This window comes from Falco peregrinus, chromosome 1 (assembly GCF_023634155.1).
Source record: "Falco peregrinus isolate bFalPer1 chromosome 1, bFalPer1.pri, whole genome shotgun sequence".
Lineage (NCBI taxonomy): Eukaryota > Metazoa > Chordata > Aves > Falconiformes > Falconidae > Falco > Falco peregrinus.
In genome coordinates this window covers 106,740,766-106,755,184 of record NC_073721.1, presented here as the reverse complement: position 1 = coordinate 106,755,184, position 14,419 = coordinate 106,740,766, and positions in this window count along the sequence as shown.

The following is a 14,419-nucleotide window of genomic DNA, read 5'->3' as shown; positions in this document are numbered from 1 at the left end:
CTTACGGTTAAGTCTTAAGGTGATGTCTTATATTTAATTCTTAAGGTCAAGGCTTAAGCTTAAGTCTTAGGGTTAAATCTTGAGGTTAAGTCTTAGGGTTAAGTCTTAAGGTTAGGTCTTAGGGTTATGTCTTGAGGTTAGGTCTTAGGGCTAAGTCTTAAGGTTAAGTCTTAGGTCTAAGTCATAAGGTTGAGTCTTAGGGTTAAGTCTTAAGGTTAAATATTAAGGTTATGTCTTCAGGTTAAGTCTTAGGGTTATGTCTTAGCGATAAGTCTTAGTTTTAAGTCTTAAGGTTAGTGTTAAGGTTGAGTCTTAGGGTTAAGTCTTAGTGTTCAGTCTTAGTGTTTGGTCTTTAGGTCTTTGGTTTAGGTATTATGGTTAAGTCTTAAGGTTGAGTCTTAGAGTTAAGTCTTTGGGTTAAATCTTAGTATTAAGTCTTAGAGTTAAGTCTTAGAATAAATTCTTAAGGCAAGTCTTAAGATTAAGTCTTAGGGTTAAGTGTTAAGGTTAAGTTTTATGGTTAGGTCTTAGAGTTTAGTCTTATTGGTTAAGTGTTAGGCTTAGGTCTTAGGGTTAGGTTTTGGGTTAAGTCTTAGGATTAAGGTTTAGGGTTAAGTCCTAGGGATGAGTCTTAGGGTTAAGTCTTACGGTTATGTCTTAGGGTTAGGTCTTAGAATAAAGTCTTAGGGTTAAGTGTTAAGGATAAGTGTTAGGGTTAAGTCTTATGGTTAGGTCTTAGAGTTTAGTCTTATGGTTAAGTCTTAGGGTTAAGTCTTAGGCTTAGGTCTTAGGGTTAGGTTTTGGGTTAAGTCTTAGGATTAAGGTTTAGGGTTAAGTCAGTGTTAAGACTTAAGGTTAGAGTCTTAAAGTTGAGTCTAAGGGTTAAGTCTTAGGGTTAGGTTTTAGGATTAAGTCTTAGGGCTAAATCTAAAGATTAATTCTTAGGGTTAAGTCTTAGGGTTATGTCTTAAGGTTAAGTCTTATGGTTAGGACTTAGGGTTAGGTCTTAGGTTTAAGTCCTTAGGGTTAAGTCTTAGCGTTAAGTCTTAAGGTTAAGTCTTATGGTTAAGTCTTAGGCTTAGGTCTTAGGGATAGGTTTTGGGTTTAGTTTTAGGATTAAGGTTTAGGGTATAAGTCTTAGGGATAAGTCTTAGGGTTAAGTCTTAGAGTTAAGTCTTAAGGTTGAGTCTTAGGGTTAGGTCTTAAGATTAAGTCTTAGGGTTAAGTCTTAAGGTTAAGTTTTAAGGTTAAGTATTATTACCAGGAGCAGAGGTATATTTCTCAAGATCTTGCAACTTGGTCTTCTGCAAGATTGATCGATTGATAGATAGTCAGACAGACATAAAAATTATGCAATAGCTGCCGTAAATGGTTCAGAGATTTGTTTCCATCAGGGTATGTCGCAGAACTTCCTACAGTAGTTATCTGCTTCCTCATGCTACCAAGAACTCCATCGTGTTTGCCATCACTGCTACCAGTTGCTCTTTTCCTTGCTTCTTTGGGTAACTTTGGAGTCTTTGTTGTGGAAACATGCCAGTGTGATGAAATCTAGCACATATGAATACTCCCTGTGCTGGCTCCTCAGCAGGGGTTTCCTTCCTCCTCTCCCTGCCCAGCTCTATCTCTGTTCTCTGCATCCCTCTGTCCCTCTCCCATCCCTCTCCTGCCACCACACCGCCCTGTCTCACCCTCCTCTGCTGCTCAAAATATTAAGGGAACTAGATCTGTATTGAAAAAAGTGCAGTTTCTCTTACCTCTCCTGAGGGTTTACCACCCAGAGCAGGCCCAGGTTCTGATCTTGCAAACTGCTCCCCAGTGCTTGGATGCTCGCTCTGGGAAACAATGCCAGCTGCTCAAATTCTTTTGCAGGCACAATCTTTGTTTACCTTCTACTTGGAATGAAATGAAAAGCTGTCATCAGTCCTACTTACAGCACAGAAAGACACCTGAGTTTCATGCCCACGTCTGCACAGAAACATGCAGAGGGAAAAAAGCACAGAACTGCTTCGTGCAATGAGGTACGTAAGCTCTCCCTATCAGCATGGCTGCTTTGAGCAATTGAATTGTTCTACAGTTATCTGACAAGCCGACACGTTGCCCATCAAATGAGAACCAGAATGTATGCCATTTGCAAGATGGGGCAGCAATAAGCTTTCGACCACTTTCCAGCAAGATCAATTCAAGCAAGGTGGTGTATTTATGGATTTTCTCCTCTGCAAAGCCATGAAGAAAACATGAACTGCACTCCCCAAAGGCAAAGGAGCAAACTGGGGGAGAGCAGCTCATCAGCGCCTTTCAGAGCTTCAACAGTCTGGAGAAATGGGAAAAAAAACCATACAAAGATAAATAGCAGCCAAGATACACTTTTATAAAATGTATATTGGGACCTGTTCCAGATCTCAGAATAACTTTCAATATTGCTTTGCATGACTATTAGACCAAGGCCTAAAGTGGAGTGATAGCTTCTGCTTGCCAGGGCATGAGATCACTTAAATGAGTGACACAGTAACAAGTAAACACCAAACATAATAGCAGAGCTTACCGTTTCCCTTCACTGGCGACCAGCTGTGCAGTAAACCAGCTTAACACAGCCTCCATAAGGATGGCTCTAAAGTCACTGAAAAGGAAAAAAAGAAGGTAAGTTCTTAGCCTGGAATGTAAAGGCACCATCTTGGCTCCCAGGCAGGTGGCACAGATGGCCCAGCAGGGTCATGTCCCCGCATTCCAGGAAAGATTAAAAAAAACGCAGGACGACTTTGTGGGGTCGGTTTGATGCATCCTTTCCATTTGGTGAAAGCCTGAGGAAGGATGTATTCCACGGTAGGACCGGTGGCACTTTAGACCTGAGGTTAAAAAAGGTGCTGCACTTCAGTGACACTCCCCAAGCTGCTTTCACCACCAAACAAAAAAAGATTTGCTTTCTCTAGTATGGTGGGAATGATACCATAAAGTCGGTCATGGAGAAAAACTCTCTAAGACTTGCTTGGAAGTTTCAGAAGGCCGGCATTCTTTATGACAGTGCTGGGAGCACGGGGGAATGTTTCCTCTGAGCGTGCTCACCCAGGTACTCGAGGGTACGCACTATGGACAGCAGAGCACTTGCACTCTCATAAGTGCATTACACATGCATTTTCAGTCAGGCACGGGATGGGTTACAAGCTTCTTGCTTCTAATGCAAACTAGCACACACCCTCAGACAGCACTGCTGAGGATTTTTACTAGCTCCCCATACTCCTCAAGCAGGGGCTTGCCCTCTCTCGGGGGGCTACCTGAGTCAGAGGTCATGATCTCCCCCCACAACAATTACCTTTGTCTGACTTCCAACCAACTTTCTGCAGATCGCAGCACTCTATCGGTTTGTCTCCTCCTGCGGCCACAACGTCCTCACCTGGAGGCTCTTTCTGCATCACTGAAGAGAACAGAGATCTTTTCCCCATCCATTCTTTGTTCCCCATCCTTCCCAAGACTGACTCCCTGGATGAGAGGTCCCTTAATATGTCACTTCTAACAGCTTTAGAGAGTCAGCTTGGCCTAACCTTTGTGCACAGGTGTGTTTAACATAGAGCTAAACACCAAATCAGAGCGTGGTAACTGGGGAGCTCAGACATCTTGTCCCTTTGCCAAGCCAGCAGCCTTCCCTTAACAGAATCCCTGGACATAAACGTATATACAGTGGAATCTATACGGTGGCATCAAACCTCCACACGCACACCACATTCATCCCTAAAATCCTTCCCCCCGAACAACCCTGAGAGGCTTCCCTTGACCCCCTCGTCCACCCCAGGCTGTTCATGAAATCATCCCCCACCTCCACCTCTCCGCGCTGTCCCTAAAACTTTTCCCCCAGACCCTGGTCCAGCCCTAAAGTCCCTCCCACACCCTTGGTCCATGCCTAAAACCTTTCCCCCAGACTCCCCACTCTGTCTTCTAAATAACACACACAGCCTCAATCCCACCCTGGTGTATCGATACACACACCCCCATATCCCCTCACCCCCACCCTAAACCCCCACACCCCACCTCCCCCCACTACACCCACCCCCACACACCCTGGTCCATCCCTAAAAACCTTCATCGATTCCCATCTGTCCCTAAACCCCTTCCCCCCACCCCCTCCCCTGCCCCCGTCCCTCTGTCCCTGGCATGGCCCAACTGCCCAGCACCATCAGACCACTCTGGCCCAAACACCGTAAGGCAATGGTTCCCACCTGCCAATAGCAAGTCGAGGAACATTTTTTTTCCTAAATAGACAGAGTTTTACTTCATATGCTGCCGACTACACGGAATTATGTTTTGCTGACTGACTGGATACACAGCAAAGATGAACTCCAGATCAAATATAAACAAATCTATCAAATAATGGAATATATCAAATGCATTTTCTTATATTACAATAAAATAAAGGAAAATAGCATGCAATACAATAAAAGGAAACAGTAGCAGTTATTGTGAGCGATATGATAAAAGCACAATAGAAGCAAAGTATCTAATTGTTATTCCAAAGTGTTAACGTGACTAAGGAAAGGAGACATCACCAATTCCCACCCCAACGACGCCCAGGCCCACCCTTCGGCTGGGAGCCCCCTTGCAGCCGGCACCAGGAGTCTCTTGGGAACTGGGAAATTCACCTGGAGAAGGTATCAGAGAGGAATTCTCTTGCTGCTTCCCACCGTGCACGGTAGCCACGTTAGGCATAGCACAAGAGTTCTGCTCCCTGCTTTCTGTGGTGAGAGAATTGACACAGCACTTTTGAACTCATACAGAACCAAAAAAACATGGCTTGGGAAAGTGCAGCGCTGCTCCCCTGGAGAAGGTTCCAGGAAAGAATTTTATTGCTGCTTCTCACCATGTCCTTGCAGCCACGTCAGGCACAGCAGAAAAGTTCTGCACCCTGCGCTCTGTGGTGAGAAATTGGACGCCTTTACATTGGCAATCATGCAGAGCCCCGAAGAGTCACCTTGGCAAAGTGCAGCACTGCTCCCCTGGAGAGGGTGACAGGAAGGAATTATCTTGCTACTTGTCACCATGCCCTGGCAGCCATGTAAGGAACAGCACAAAAGTTCTGCTCCCTGCTTTCTGTGGTGGGCAAAATTGACCCTTCAGAGTTGCAGTCGTTAAAAGCCCAAAAAAGTCACCTTGGGATACTACAGCACTGCTCCCATAAAGGAGGTACCAGGAAAAAACTCAGGAAAAAATTCTCTTGCTGTTCTCACCCTGCCCTTGCAACCATGTGAGGAACAGCACAAAAGTTCTTCTCCCCGCTTTCTGTGGTGATAAAATTGACCCAAACCTTTTGCACTCATGCAGAGCCAAAAAAACCCACCACGTCTTGGGAAAGTGCAGTGCTGCTTCCCTGGAGAAGGTTCCAGGAAGGAATTCTCTTGCTACTTCTCACCCTGCCCTTGCAACCATATGAGGCACAGCACAAAACTTCTGCTTCCTGCTTTCTGTAGTAACAAAATGGACCTCTCACATTTGCAATCATGTACAACCCAAAAAAATCACTTTGGGAAAGTGCAGCACTGCTCCCCTTGAGAAGGTGCAAGGAAGAAATTCTCTTGCTGTTCTCACCCTGCCCTTGCAACCATGTGAGTGACAGCACAAAAGTTCTGCTCCCTTCTTCCTGTGGTGAGAAAATTGACCAAAACCTTCTGCACTTATGCAGAACCAGAGCTCACTTTGTGAAAGTGCAGCACTGTTCCCCTGGAGAAGGTGACAGGAAGGAATTCGCTTGCAGTTTCTCACTCTGTCCTTGCAGCCATGTGAGGAACAGCACTAAAGTTCTGCTCCCTAATTTCTGTGGTCTGAAAATCAACCTCTGACATTTGCAATTGTATAGAGCCAAAATAACCCCTCACCTTGATAAGTGCAACACTGCTCCCCTGGAGAAGGTGCCAGGGAGGAATTCTCTTGCTGTTTCTCACCATGCCCTGGCAGCCATGTGAGGCACACCAGATGTTAAACCCTATATCTAAGAGCATTGTCCAAATACTTCTGGAAAACCAAAAGGTTTGGGGCAATGCCCACTTGACCAGCCTCTTGATAAAGAAATTTTCCCTAACATGCAATCTGCACTTCTCCTGATGCAGCTTTAAGTCATTCCCTCATGTCCTGTCATGATATACCAAAAAGGAGAGATCAGCACCTCCCTCTCCGCTATCCTTCATTAGGAAGTTGTAGTCAGCAATGTGGCCCCCCTTGGTCTCCTCTTCTCTAAGCTGAACAAACCTAGTATCCTCAGCTGCTCCTCAGATGCCATGCCCTCTAGTCCTTTCACCATCTTTGCTGACCTCCTTTGGATTCAATACTTTGATGTCAAGTGAAAGGAAAGCAGGTGGTGAGCTTCCGGGATGCTCTGCCTCAAGGGTGGGGGAAGTAGACAATATCAGTAGGGTCAGAAATGGGATACACAAATTCATGGACAGTAAGTCCAAAATAAATTCTAAAGGTATAAGGCAATGACATGCCCCCTGTGTGGTTGCTGGGGGAGTGTAAGGTGTGGGTTGCCCAACATAAACATGACCATGATGTCCCTAAAGAGCATCTCGTGCAGCTTTTGGAGGTGGCACCCTAATTCTACTTGGACAGATCTAGCGGATGGTTCACTGGCCTGATGCAGGAGGGCATTTTTGTGTTACTGTTTTATGAATGTGCCAGCAGCAGGGTATGTGTAATGCACAGCACCACAAATTCATTGAAGCCTTTTTAGATCATGCTTATTTCATTACAACACATAAATGAGCAGTACATTATTATATCGTCTAATGTAAAAGGACATATTTGACAGTAAAGCTTTTTAGCAGAAAATGGCATTATTGAAGAGCAGTAAAATATCCAGGAAAATACATCAGAGATGCTAACAACTTGTTTTAATTTAAGTATTTACTCTTGCAAACCCTAGGGTGAAAAACATTTTGAAAAGGAAATATTTCTAAATGTGGCTTACCCACATGGATTTCTACTACATGGTTAATTAAAGAGTAACTTTAATATGCAACAGCTACTGATGATGCCAACAGAAGGCAAAGCAAGCACGAAAGTCCAAAGACAAATTATAAATTATGTGACGATCATTAGTGGCAATGCCACACGAGGAGCCCTGAAGCCTATAACACCAATTGATTAACTATATTGCACAGTGCAACACAGACCATAACTAATAGTCATTCCAATCCCTTACTTAAAGCTACCAGAAATTTAATCACTACATATTTTATGTAACCCATTTTATTTTTGAGCATGAGGATCATGCCTTTATAAAAGGTATAAAGCCAATTAACTTCCTGGTTCACTGCTTAATTTCGCAGGCTAATCTGACACTTCTCTGATAGTCAGAAAAATTCTCTTAACTAGCATCCTCTTGATCTTGTACCCATATCAAAGGAATAATTAAACATATGCAATCTGTAGTACACAGATATATTTATTAATTTATAAAATGTACAATAGTTCATTTAGAAAGGACACTTTTCATCCCACAATCTTGAATGGTACAATATGAAAATTAGTTCAAGACAGTTTTAAATATCTGTGCAAACTAAACTGAAATTGTGTCTGATAATATAAGAAACACATACAGAATAAGTATTAACTAAATACAAAATTACATTGTTTAGCTAGCATGCTTCATAAACAGCACCTGAATTCATGATGAATTCTCCATTGTTATATATTTCACCATATGCAGATATGTTAGTGTGCACGACTTAATATAATATAATTTTGATACTACATTCTACTCTTTGTCAGACCTTCATGGTAACCCCAGCTTATTTGTATGGTTGGTGTCACTGGCTTCCAAGATAATGTTCTGTTTTATAGAAACATGGAATGATTTGGTTGTAGGGTATCTTTGAAGATCATCTAGTCCAAACCCCCTGCTGTGGGCTGGAACACCTTCCACTAAAGCAGGTTGCTCAAGTCCAGCCTGGCCTTGAAAACTTTCAGGGTTGGGGTATCCACAACTTCTCTGGGCAGCCTGTGCCACTGCTTCATCACTCTGTCATTGCCACTATAGGCAGCCCTCTGATCATTTTTGTGGCCCCTCCTCTGGACCTATTCTAACAGCACCATATCTTCCTTGTGTCTGGGATCCCAGAGCTGGACACAGTACTCCAAATGGGATCTCATAAGAGCAGAGTAGAGGGGGATGATCACCTCCCTCAACTTGCTAGTGATGCTTCTTTTGATGCAGCCCAAGAGATGATTGGCTTTCTGGGCTGCAAGCGTACATTGCCAGCTCATGTCCAAGCTTTCATCTGTTGGAATACCCAAATGCTTCTCAGCAGGGCTACTTTCAACCCATTCATCCCCCAGTCTGTATTGATATTAGGAATTGCACTGACCCAGGCACAGGACCTTACTTACACTTCGCCTTGTTGAACTTCGTGATGTTCTCGTTGGCCCACTCAAACCTGTCAAGATCCCTTTGGATGGCATCCTCTTCTCTCAAGCATACCAGCTGCACCTCTCAGCTTGGTGTCATTGGCAAACTTGCTAAGGGTGCACTCTATCCCACTGTCTATGTCATTAATAAAGATATTGAATACCACTGGACCCCATATGGACACTTGAAGGACACCATTTGTTACTGATGTCCATTTAGACATTGAGCCACTGACTGCAACAATTTGGATGCAGCCATCCAGCCAATTCCTTATCCATCAAATGGTTCATCCATTACACCCATATTTTTCTAATGTAGAGACAAGGATGTTGTGTGGGGCTGTGTCAAAGGCATTACAGAATCTGAGAGACATGATACCAGTTGCTCTTCTCTTATACATCAATGGAGTCACTCCATTGTAGAAGGCCATGAAAGTGAAGTTTCTCTTTCTGAAGAGATAAGAAACTGTCTTGTAGGCATCCTGGAAAGTGAGTGGCCAGGGGCCACCTTTGGGCAGCAGAGCTGGGCTGGAAGGTGGACTCAAGGCTGGGCTGAGCTGCCCCATGCTGATGCTCACAGGATTTGTGCTGATGCAAGTGTATGTAAGGAATCGACTGGTGGCACTTGCAGACTGCTTAGAGAACCACTTACAGCAGTAGGACTTTATCCAATGCATGGTTATTTTTTTCTTTTTCTATAAATATATGTAAGCACAAACATGTGCTTAATTCACCTCAAGAGGTACAATGAGAATTCCCCAAGAAGTACATCAGCATTCTGCATGTCAGTTATCAGAGCCCTTGTCTCATTTATCAGGGGGTACAGTTTCTTTCATCTTCCTTTTCTAACTAATGTATCCATAGAAGTCTTTGTTAGTATCATATCCCTTGCCAAAATTGAGCTCCAGCTGCGCCTTTTCTGTGATTTCCTGATCCCATCCCTACACTCCCAGGCAGTATCCCTATATTATTCCCAGGGTGCATGCCCCTGCCTCCACTGCCTATGCATTTTGCTCTTCTGTTTCATTTTTACCTTACTCAGCCATGCTAGTCTCCTGTTTCCTTGACTAATTTATTTCACATTGGAATTCAAAGTTCTTGTACTCTAAGAAATATGTCTTTAAATAGCTGTCAGTTGTCTTCTGCTCCTTCATCCCCGAGGGTGCTTTTCCGGGGGATCCTATAAACCAGTCCCTTAATTGAAGGTTTGTTTTCCTAAGTTTTTATATCTTTACTTTACTTTTCACCTGTCCTTCTCCAAGAAGTTCCTCTGTGTTGGTGAACAACAGGTTCAGAAATGCATTTCCTCTGGTTGGACTTTTTATCATCTGGATTAGGAAGTTATTCCCAATGCACTCCAAGAGTCTTCCAGGCTGCTTGCAGCTTGCTATGGTACTTTTCTAACAGATATCAGGGTAGTTGATGTCCCCCAGCAGGATCAGAGCCTGTGAGTGTGACATTTCCTGTAGTTGAAGTATGAACACTTCATTGACATCCTCCCCTTTGTCAGGTGGCTTGTAGTAAACACCAGCCATGAGGTTTTCTTTGTTGGCTTTGTCTCTAATTTTTATCCATAAGTTCTCAACCTGTTTATCACTGTTTTGCAAAAACAGCTCTATTTTTTTTGTGCAGAGGGAACCCTCCCCACCTTTCCTTCTTTATCTGTGCCTCCCAAACAGGTTATAGCCACCTATTGCAGCACTCCACTTGTGATTCATCCCACCAGGTTTCAGTGTTAGCAATCAGATCGCAACTTCCCAACTGCACACTGGCTTCCAGCTTCTCCTGTTTGTTACCCACACTATGTGCATTGGTATAGAGGCACTTCAGCTGGACTGTTGAGTCTCTCACCTTTTTAGCAGAACACTGGAGTGTTGAGGGGCATTCCTCACTAGTCTGGTAGGTGCAGTCATCCACCCTGTTGCTGTTGTGTACACAAGTGTCATGGCTTTGGACACCCCTAAATTCCTTAGTTTAGAGTGTGAGCCAGCCAATCTGTCAGTGCAGATTCTCCTTCCTCTTCTAGACAGGTGGACCCCATCTCTCCCCAGTAGTCTGTATTCATTGCAGAATGTCCCATGGTTGTAGAAGCCAAAGCCCTGGTGTTTACACCAGCCACAAAACCAGGTGTTTATCTGCACGATGCATTGACTTCTGCCTGCATCTCTATCTCTGACTGGCAAAACAGAGAAGATTGCTTGGGCTCCTGTCCCCTGTGTACCCCAAGGCTCTGAAATCCTGCCTGATCTTGCCCAGGTTATATTTTACTGTGTCATTTTCCACATGGAAAAGAAGTAGGAGATAGTCTGTGCTTTTTGCCAGTTGTGACTGTCTTTCTCCCAGACCTTGGCAAGCAGCAAACTTCCCTGGACTGTATATCAGTCTGGTAAAATGCATGCCTTGGTGCCTCTTGGCAGAGCCACCCACTGCCACCACTTGCCGCTTCCTTTTGTGGCTTTTAGTGTGTGGAACTGGTGCAGTTTCTCCTTGTGAGTCTTCATCCGCTACCAAGCCTGTGTATCTGTTGCTGCTTGGTATGTATGAGGAAATGTGAGGAAGTGATGTCCTGTTGCCACAAGTGACCAGAGACCATGGTGCCTCCTTCTCCAAGGTGGTGTCTGTTTGTACCCTTGTACCAATAGTCCTTGGTATTTCTTCTTCCAATCCCTCTGTGGTGGGTTGACCTTGACTGAACACCAGGTGCCCACCAAGTTGCTCTATCACTCCCCTCTCCTTCTACAGGACAAGGGGGAGAAAATATGACAAAAGGCTCATGGGTTGAGATAAAGACAGGGAGATCGCTCAATAATTACTGTCATGGGCAAAAAAGACTCCACTTAGGGAAGTTAATCTATTGCAAATCAAATTAGAATAGGATAATAATAAGAATAAATCTAAGGACACCTTCCCCCCACCTCTCCCTTCTTCCCAGTCTCAACTTTACTCCCAAATTTTCCACCTTCTCCTCCCTGAATGGCACAGGGGACAAGGAATGGGGGCTGCACACAGTTCATCACACATTGTCTCTGCTGCTCCTTCTTCCTCAGGGGGAGGACTCCTCACGCTCTTTTTTTCCCTGCTCCAGCATGGGATCCTTCCCACAGGAAACAGTCCTCCATGAAATTCTCCAATGTGAGTTCTTCCCATGGGCTGCAATTCTTCACAAACTGCTCCAGGATGGGTCCGTTCCATGGGGTGCCATCCTTCAGGAATGGGCTGTTACAGTGTGGGTCACTCATGGAGCCACAAGTCTTGCCAGCAAACCTGCCCCAGCCTGGGCTCCTCTCCACAAGTCCGTGGGTCCTGCCAGGAGCTGCCCCAGTGTGGGCTGCCCATGGGTCACAGCCTCCTTCTGGCATCCCTCTGCTCCAGCGTGGGGTCCTGCAGGGCTGCGGACAGGATATCTCCTCCCCCATGGGCTCGGGGCACAGCCTGCTTCACCATGGGCTTCCCCATGGGTTGCCAGGTTGCTCTGTTCCAGCACCTGGACATCCCTCCTCCTGCACTGGCCTGGGTGTCTGCAGAGTTGTTCCTGTCACATGTTCTCACTTCTTCTGGCTGCTGTTGTGCAGCAGTTTTCCCCCTTCTTAAATACATTTTCACAGAGGCACTACTACAGTCACTGGTGGGCTCAGCTTTGGGTTGTGGCAGGTCCATCTTGGAAGTGGCTTTGCTTGATATGGGGGAAGATTCTGGTATCTTCTCACAGGATTCACCCCTGTAGCCCCCCCACTACCAAAACCTGGCCAGGTAAACCAAATTCAGCCTCAAATACATGTTTTATCCATGTTTTGTTCCCCCTTCCTAATATAGTGTAACCTGCTGGCTTCCTCCTGCAGTTCCTGGGTTACCACACCAGAGCATACTCTGCACAGGTGGAGCCTGCACGCTCCTCCAACCTGGGGTGTGGGGAACAGGATTCACAGCCCTCCACATGGACAGCAGCTTCCCCGATGAGAAGCTCTGTCTGAGTGGTTGCCTGCACTTGTCCCAGGTTTGCCTAGTTAGGTAGATACTTCCCAGCTGGTATCTACCACCATGCTACCAATGACCTCAAAACACTGCCTAATAAGCCCTTCTAATTCCCTGTAGACCTCAAGTGCCTGGGCAGGTTTGCACAGCCAACAGCTAGCTGGGGTAACCACTGGGGCTGCAGACTAAGCCTGCGGTAAGCAGAGCAGTCAACAGTGTAACAACTGGTAGAGTGCTGTGCTTTTCCCGTGTGAACTGCCTTGCAAACCGGAAAAGAGGAAGGCACCAAAGAAGAGATTTTTTTTTGTACCTTTTTTCTCTTGGATGTTGTCATGCATGCTTCCATAAACTGTACAGGTGAGCAGTCATGGAAACATGCCAAACCCAGTCTCACAATCTGAATCAAATTACCACTGTCCTCTGAGCTGGTGGTAAGGCATTGCAATTGGCACATGATGGTGAGTGAAGCCCCTTCCGCTGCTCAAGACTAGTATTTCTGTCCTACTGAAAGGTGCTGTGTGTTGCTGGTGAAAGACAGTGCTGGCGTTGCTCAAAATGGTAAGCATGCAAGTAGGGAAAAGGGAAAGCAGAACAGAGGAAGGTGTGGATGTAAGACACCCTGGTTTTTGTTGCAGTGTATCCATTAGAGTTGATGCTTTTTTTTGGTGCAGGCATATGGCTGCAGCCTCTGACTGGGTATCTGCAGTTTTGCTCACCTCACAGAAGGTAGTGGGATGAATTGCTGCCAATCAATGTGACACCTGAGAGCACTTCCCACCTACTTTTAGCCAGATTAATTGTATGGACTGCTTCTGCTCAGTGTCTGCTTAAGAGAAGCTCTCAAGGGAAGGCAGACAGCTTTTTTTTCTGCACTCTTGTCAGTGATGAAACCAACCTTGGACTCAGCAATCTGGGCTAGGAGGAGTGCTTGTGGGGCCCTCACACTGGCAACTCCAGCAGGTTTTGATTTCTTGCTCCAACAGTCTGTGAATGAATGAGAAGCAGTCTCTGATTTCATCTGGAGATAGTTTGTCTTCAGAAGATTGGGTGCTCTTTTTTTACTTTAAAGTCTAAACTTTTTCCTTATGTGAATCATGAGGGAGGGAAATAGGGAAGCTGCTCTTTGCTGTGATGCCTGGTGCCACAGCACATGTGTTTCCGGACTGACACAAACTGAATCGCTAATGGCGCTGTTTTTCCATTCCTGTGCTTTACAAGAGATCAAATTGATCGTTTGATAGCTTTTCCAAAAATTTCACCAAATTACTTTTGAAAATGACTGGAAAACCTACAAAGCGTTTTTCATTATGCTCTAATACAAGTGTTGAACCTCCACAGCTTATCTATCATACGCTTCAGTGTTGCTGAAGAAGTAAATCAATCAGAAAACTGATTATTCTAATTATTGAGATTCTTAAGCCTTAATTTGGAAATCCTCCACCACAGCATAAAGCTTTAAAAAAACTTTGCAAAGGGCTCTGGATGCCAGAATGCAAGGATAATCCTGTGTGGAAAGGAGAAAATTTTAGTGGATATTCGAGTGCTGTAGCACCATGAGTGCATAAAGAGATTTGTTAAGGATCAAATACTTGGAACCTTTCCTGATAGAAACCCAAGAGCATCAGGTGAAGCTGGGAGGAGCTAGGCATTGGAACAAATGACTAATGGCAACAGCTGGTCACCCCAGTTCTGGTGTACTTGAGTTAAGTCTGCGTACAGGATATTCTGTAATCTAGCCTTTAATCTGGGCAGATCAGTACCTTCCTGTATGATCAGAAAGCTGTGTGCTGCAGCCCCTCACAGTCACCTGACCAGTTTTGCTGCACTCCTGCAGTATGGATGGCCTGTACACCTGTTGCAAGCCACACGTGGTCTCTGAAGTGTTGGGCTGACATGCCTGTACAGATAATGATCATGATGTCTTGCCTAGTGCAAGTGCCTCCTTTCAACTTCTGGCTTCCTGGGCTGGGAGAAATGGGTTGTTGGCAGGCAGTTTCTTGCTGTGCAATTTGTACACAACTTGGCTCTACATACCTGCAATGTTTTGTGTCATCTCCATTCT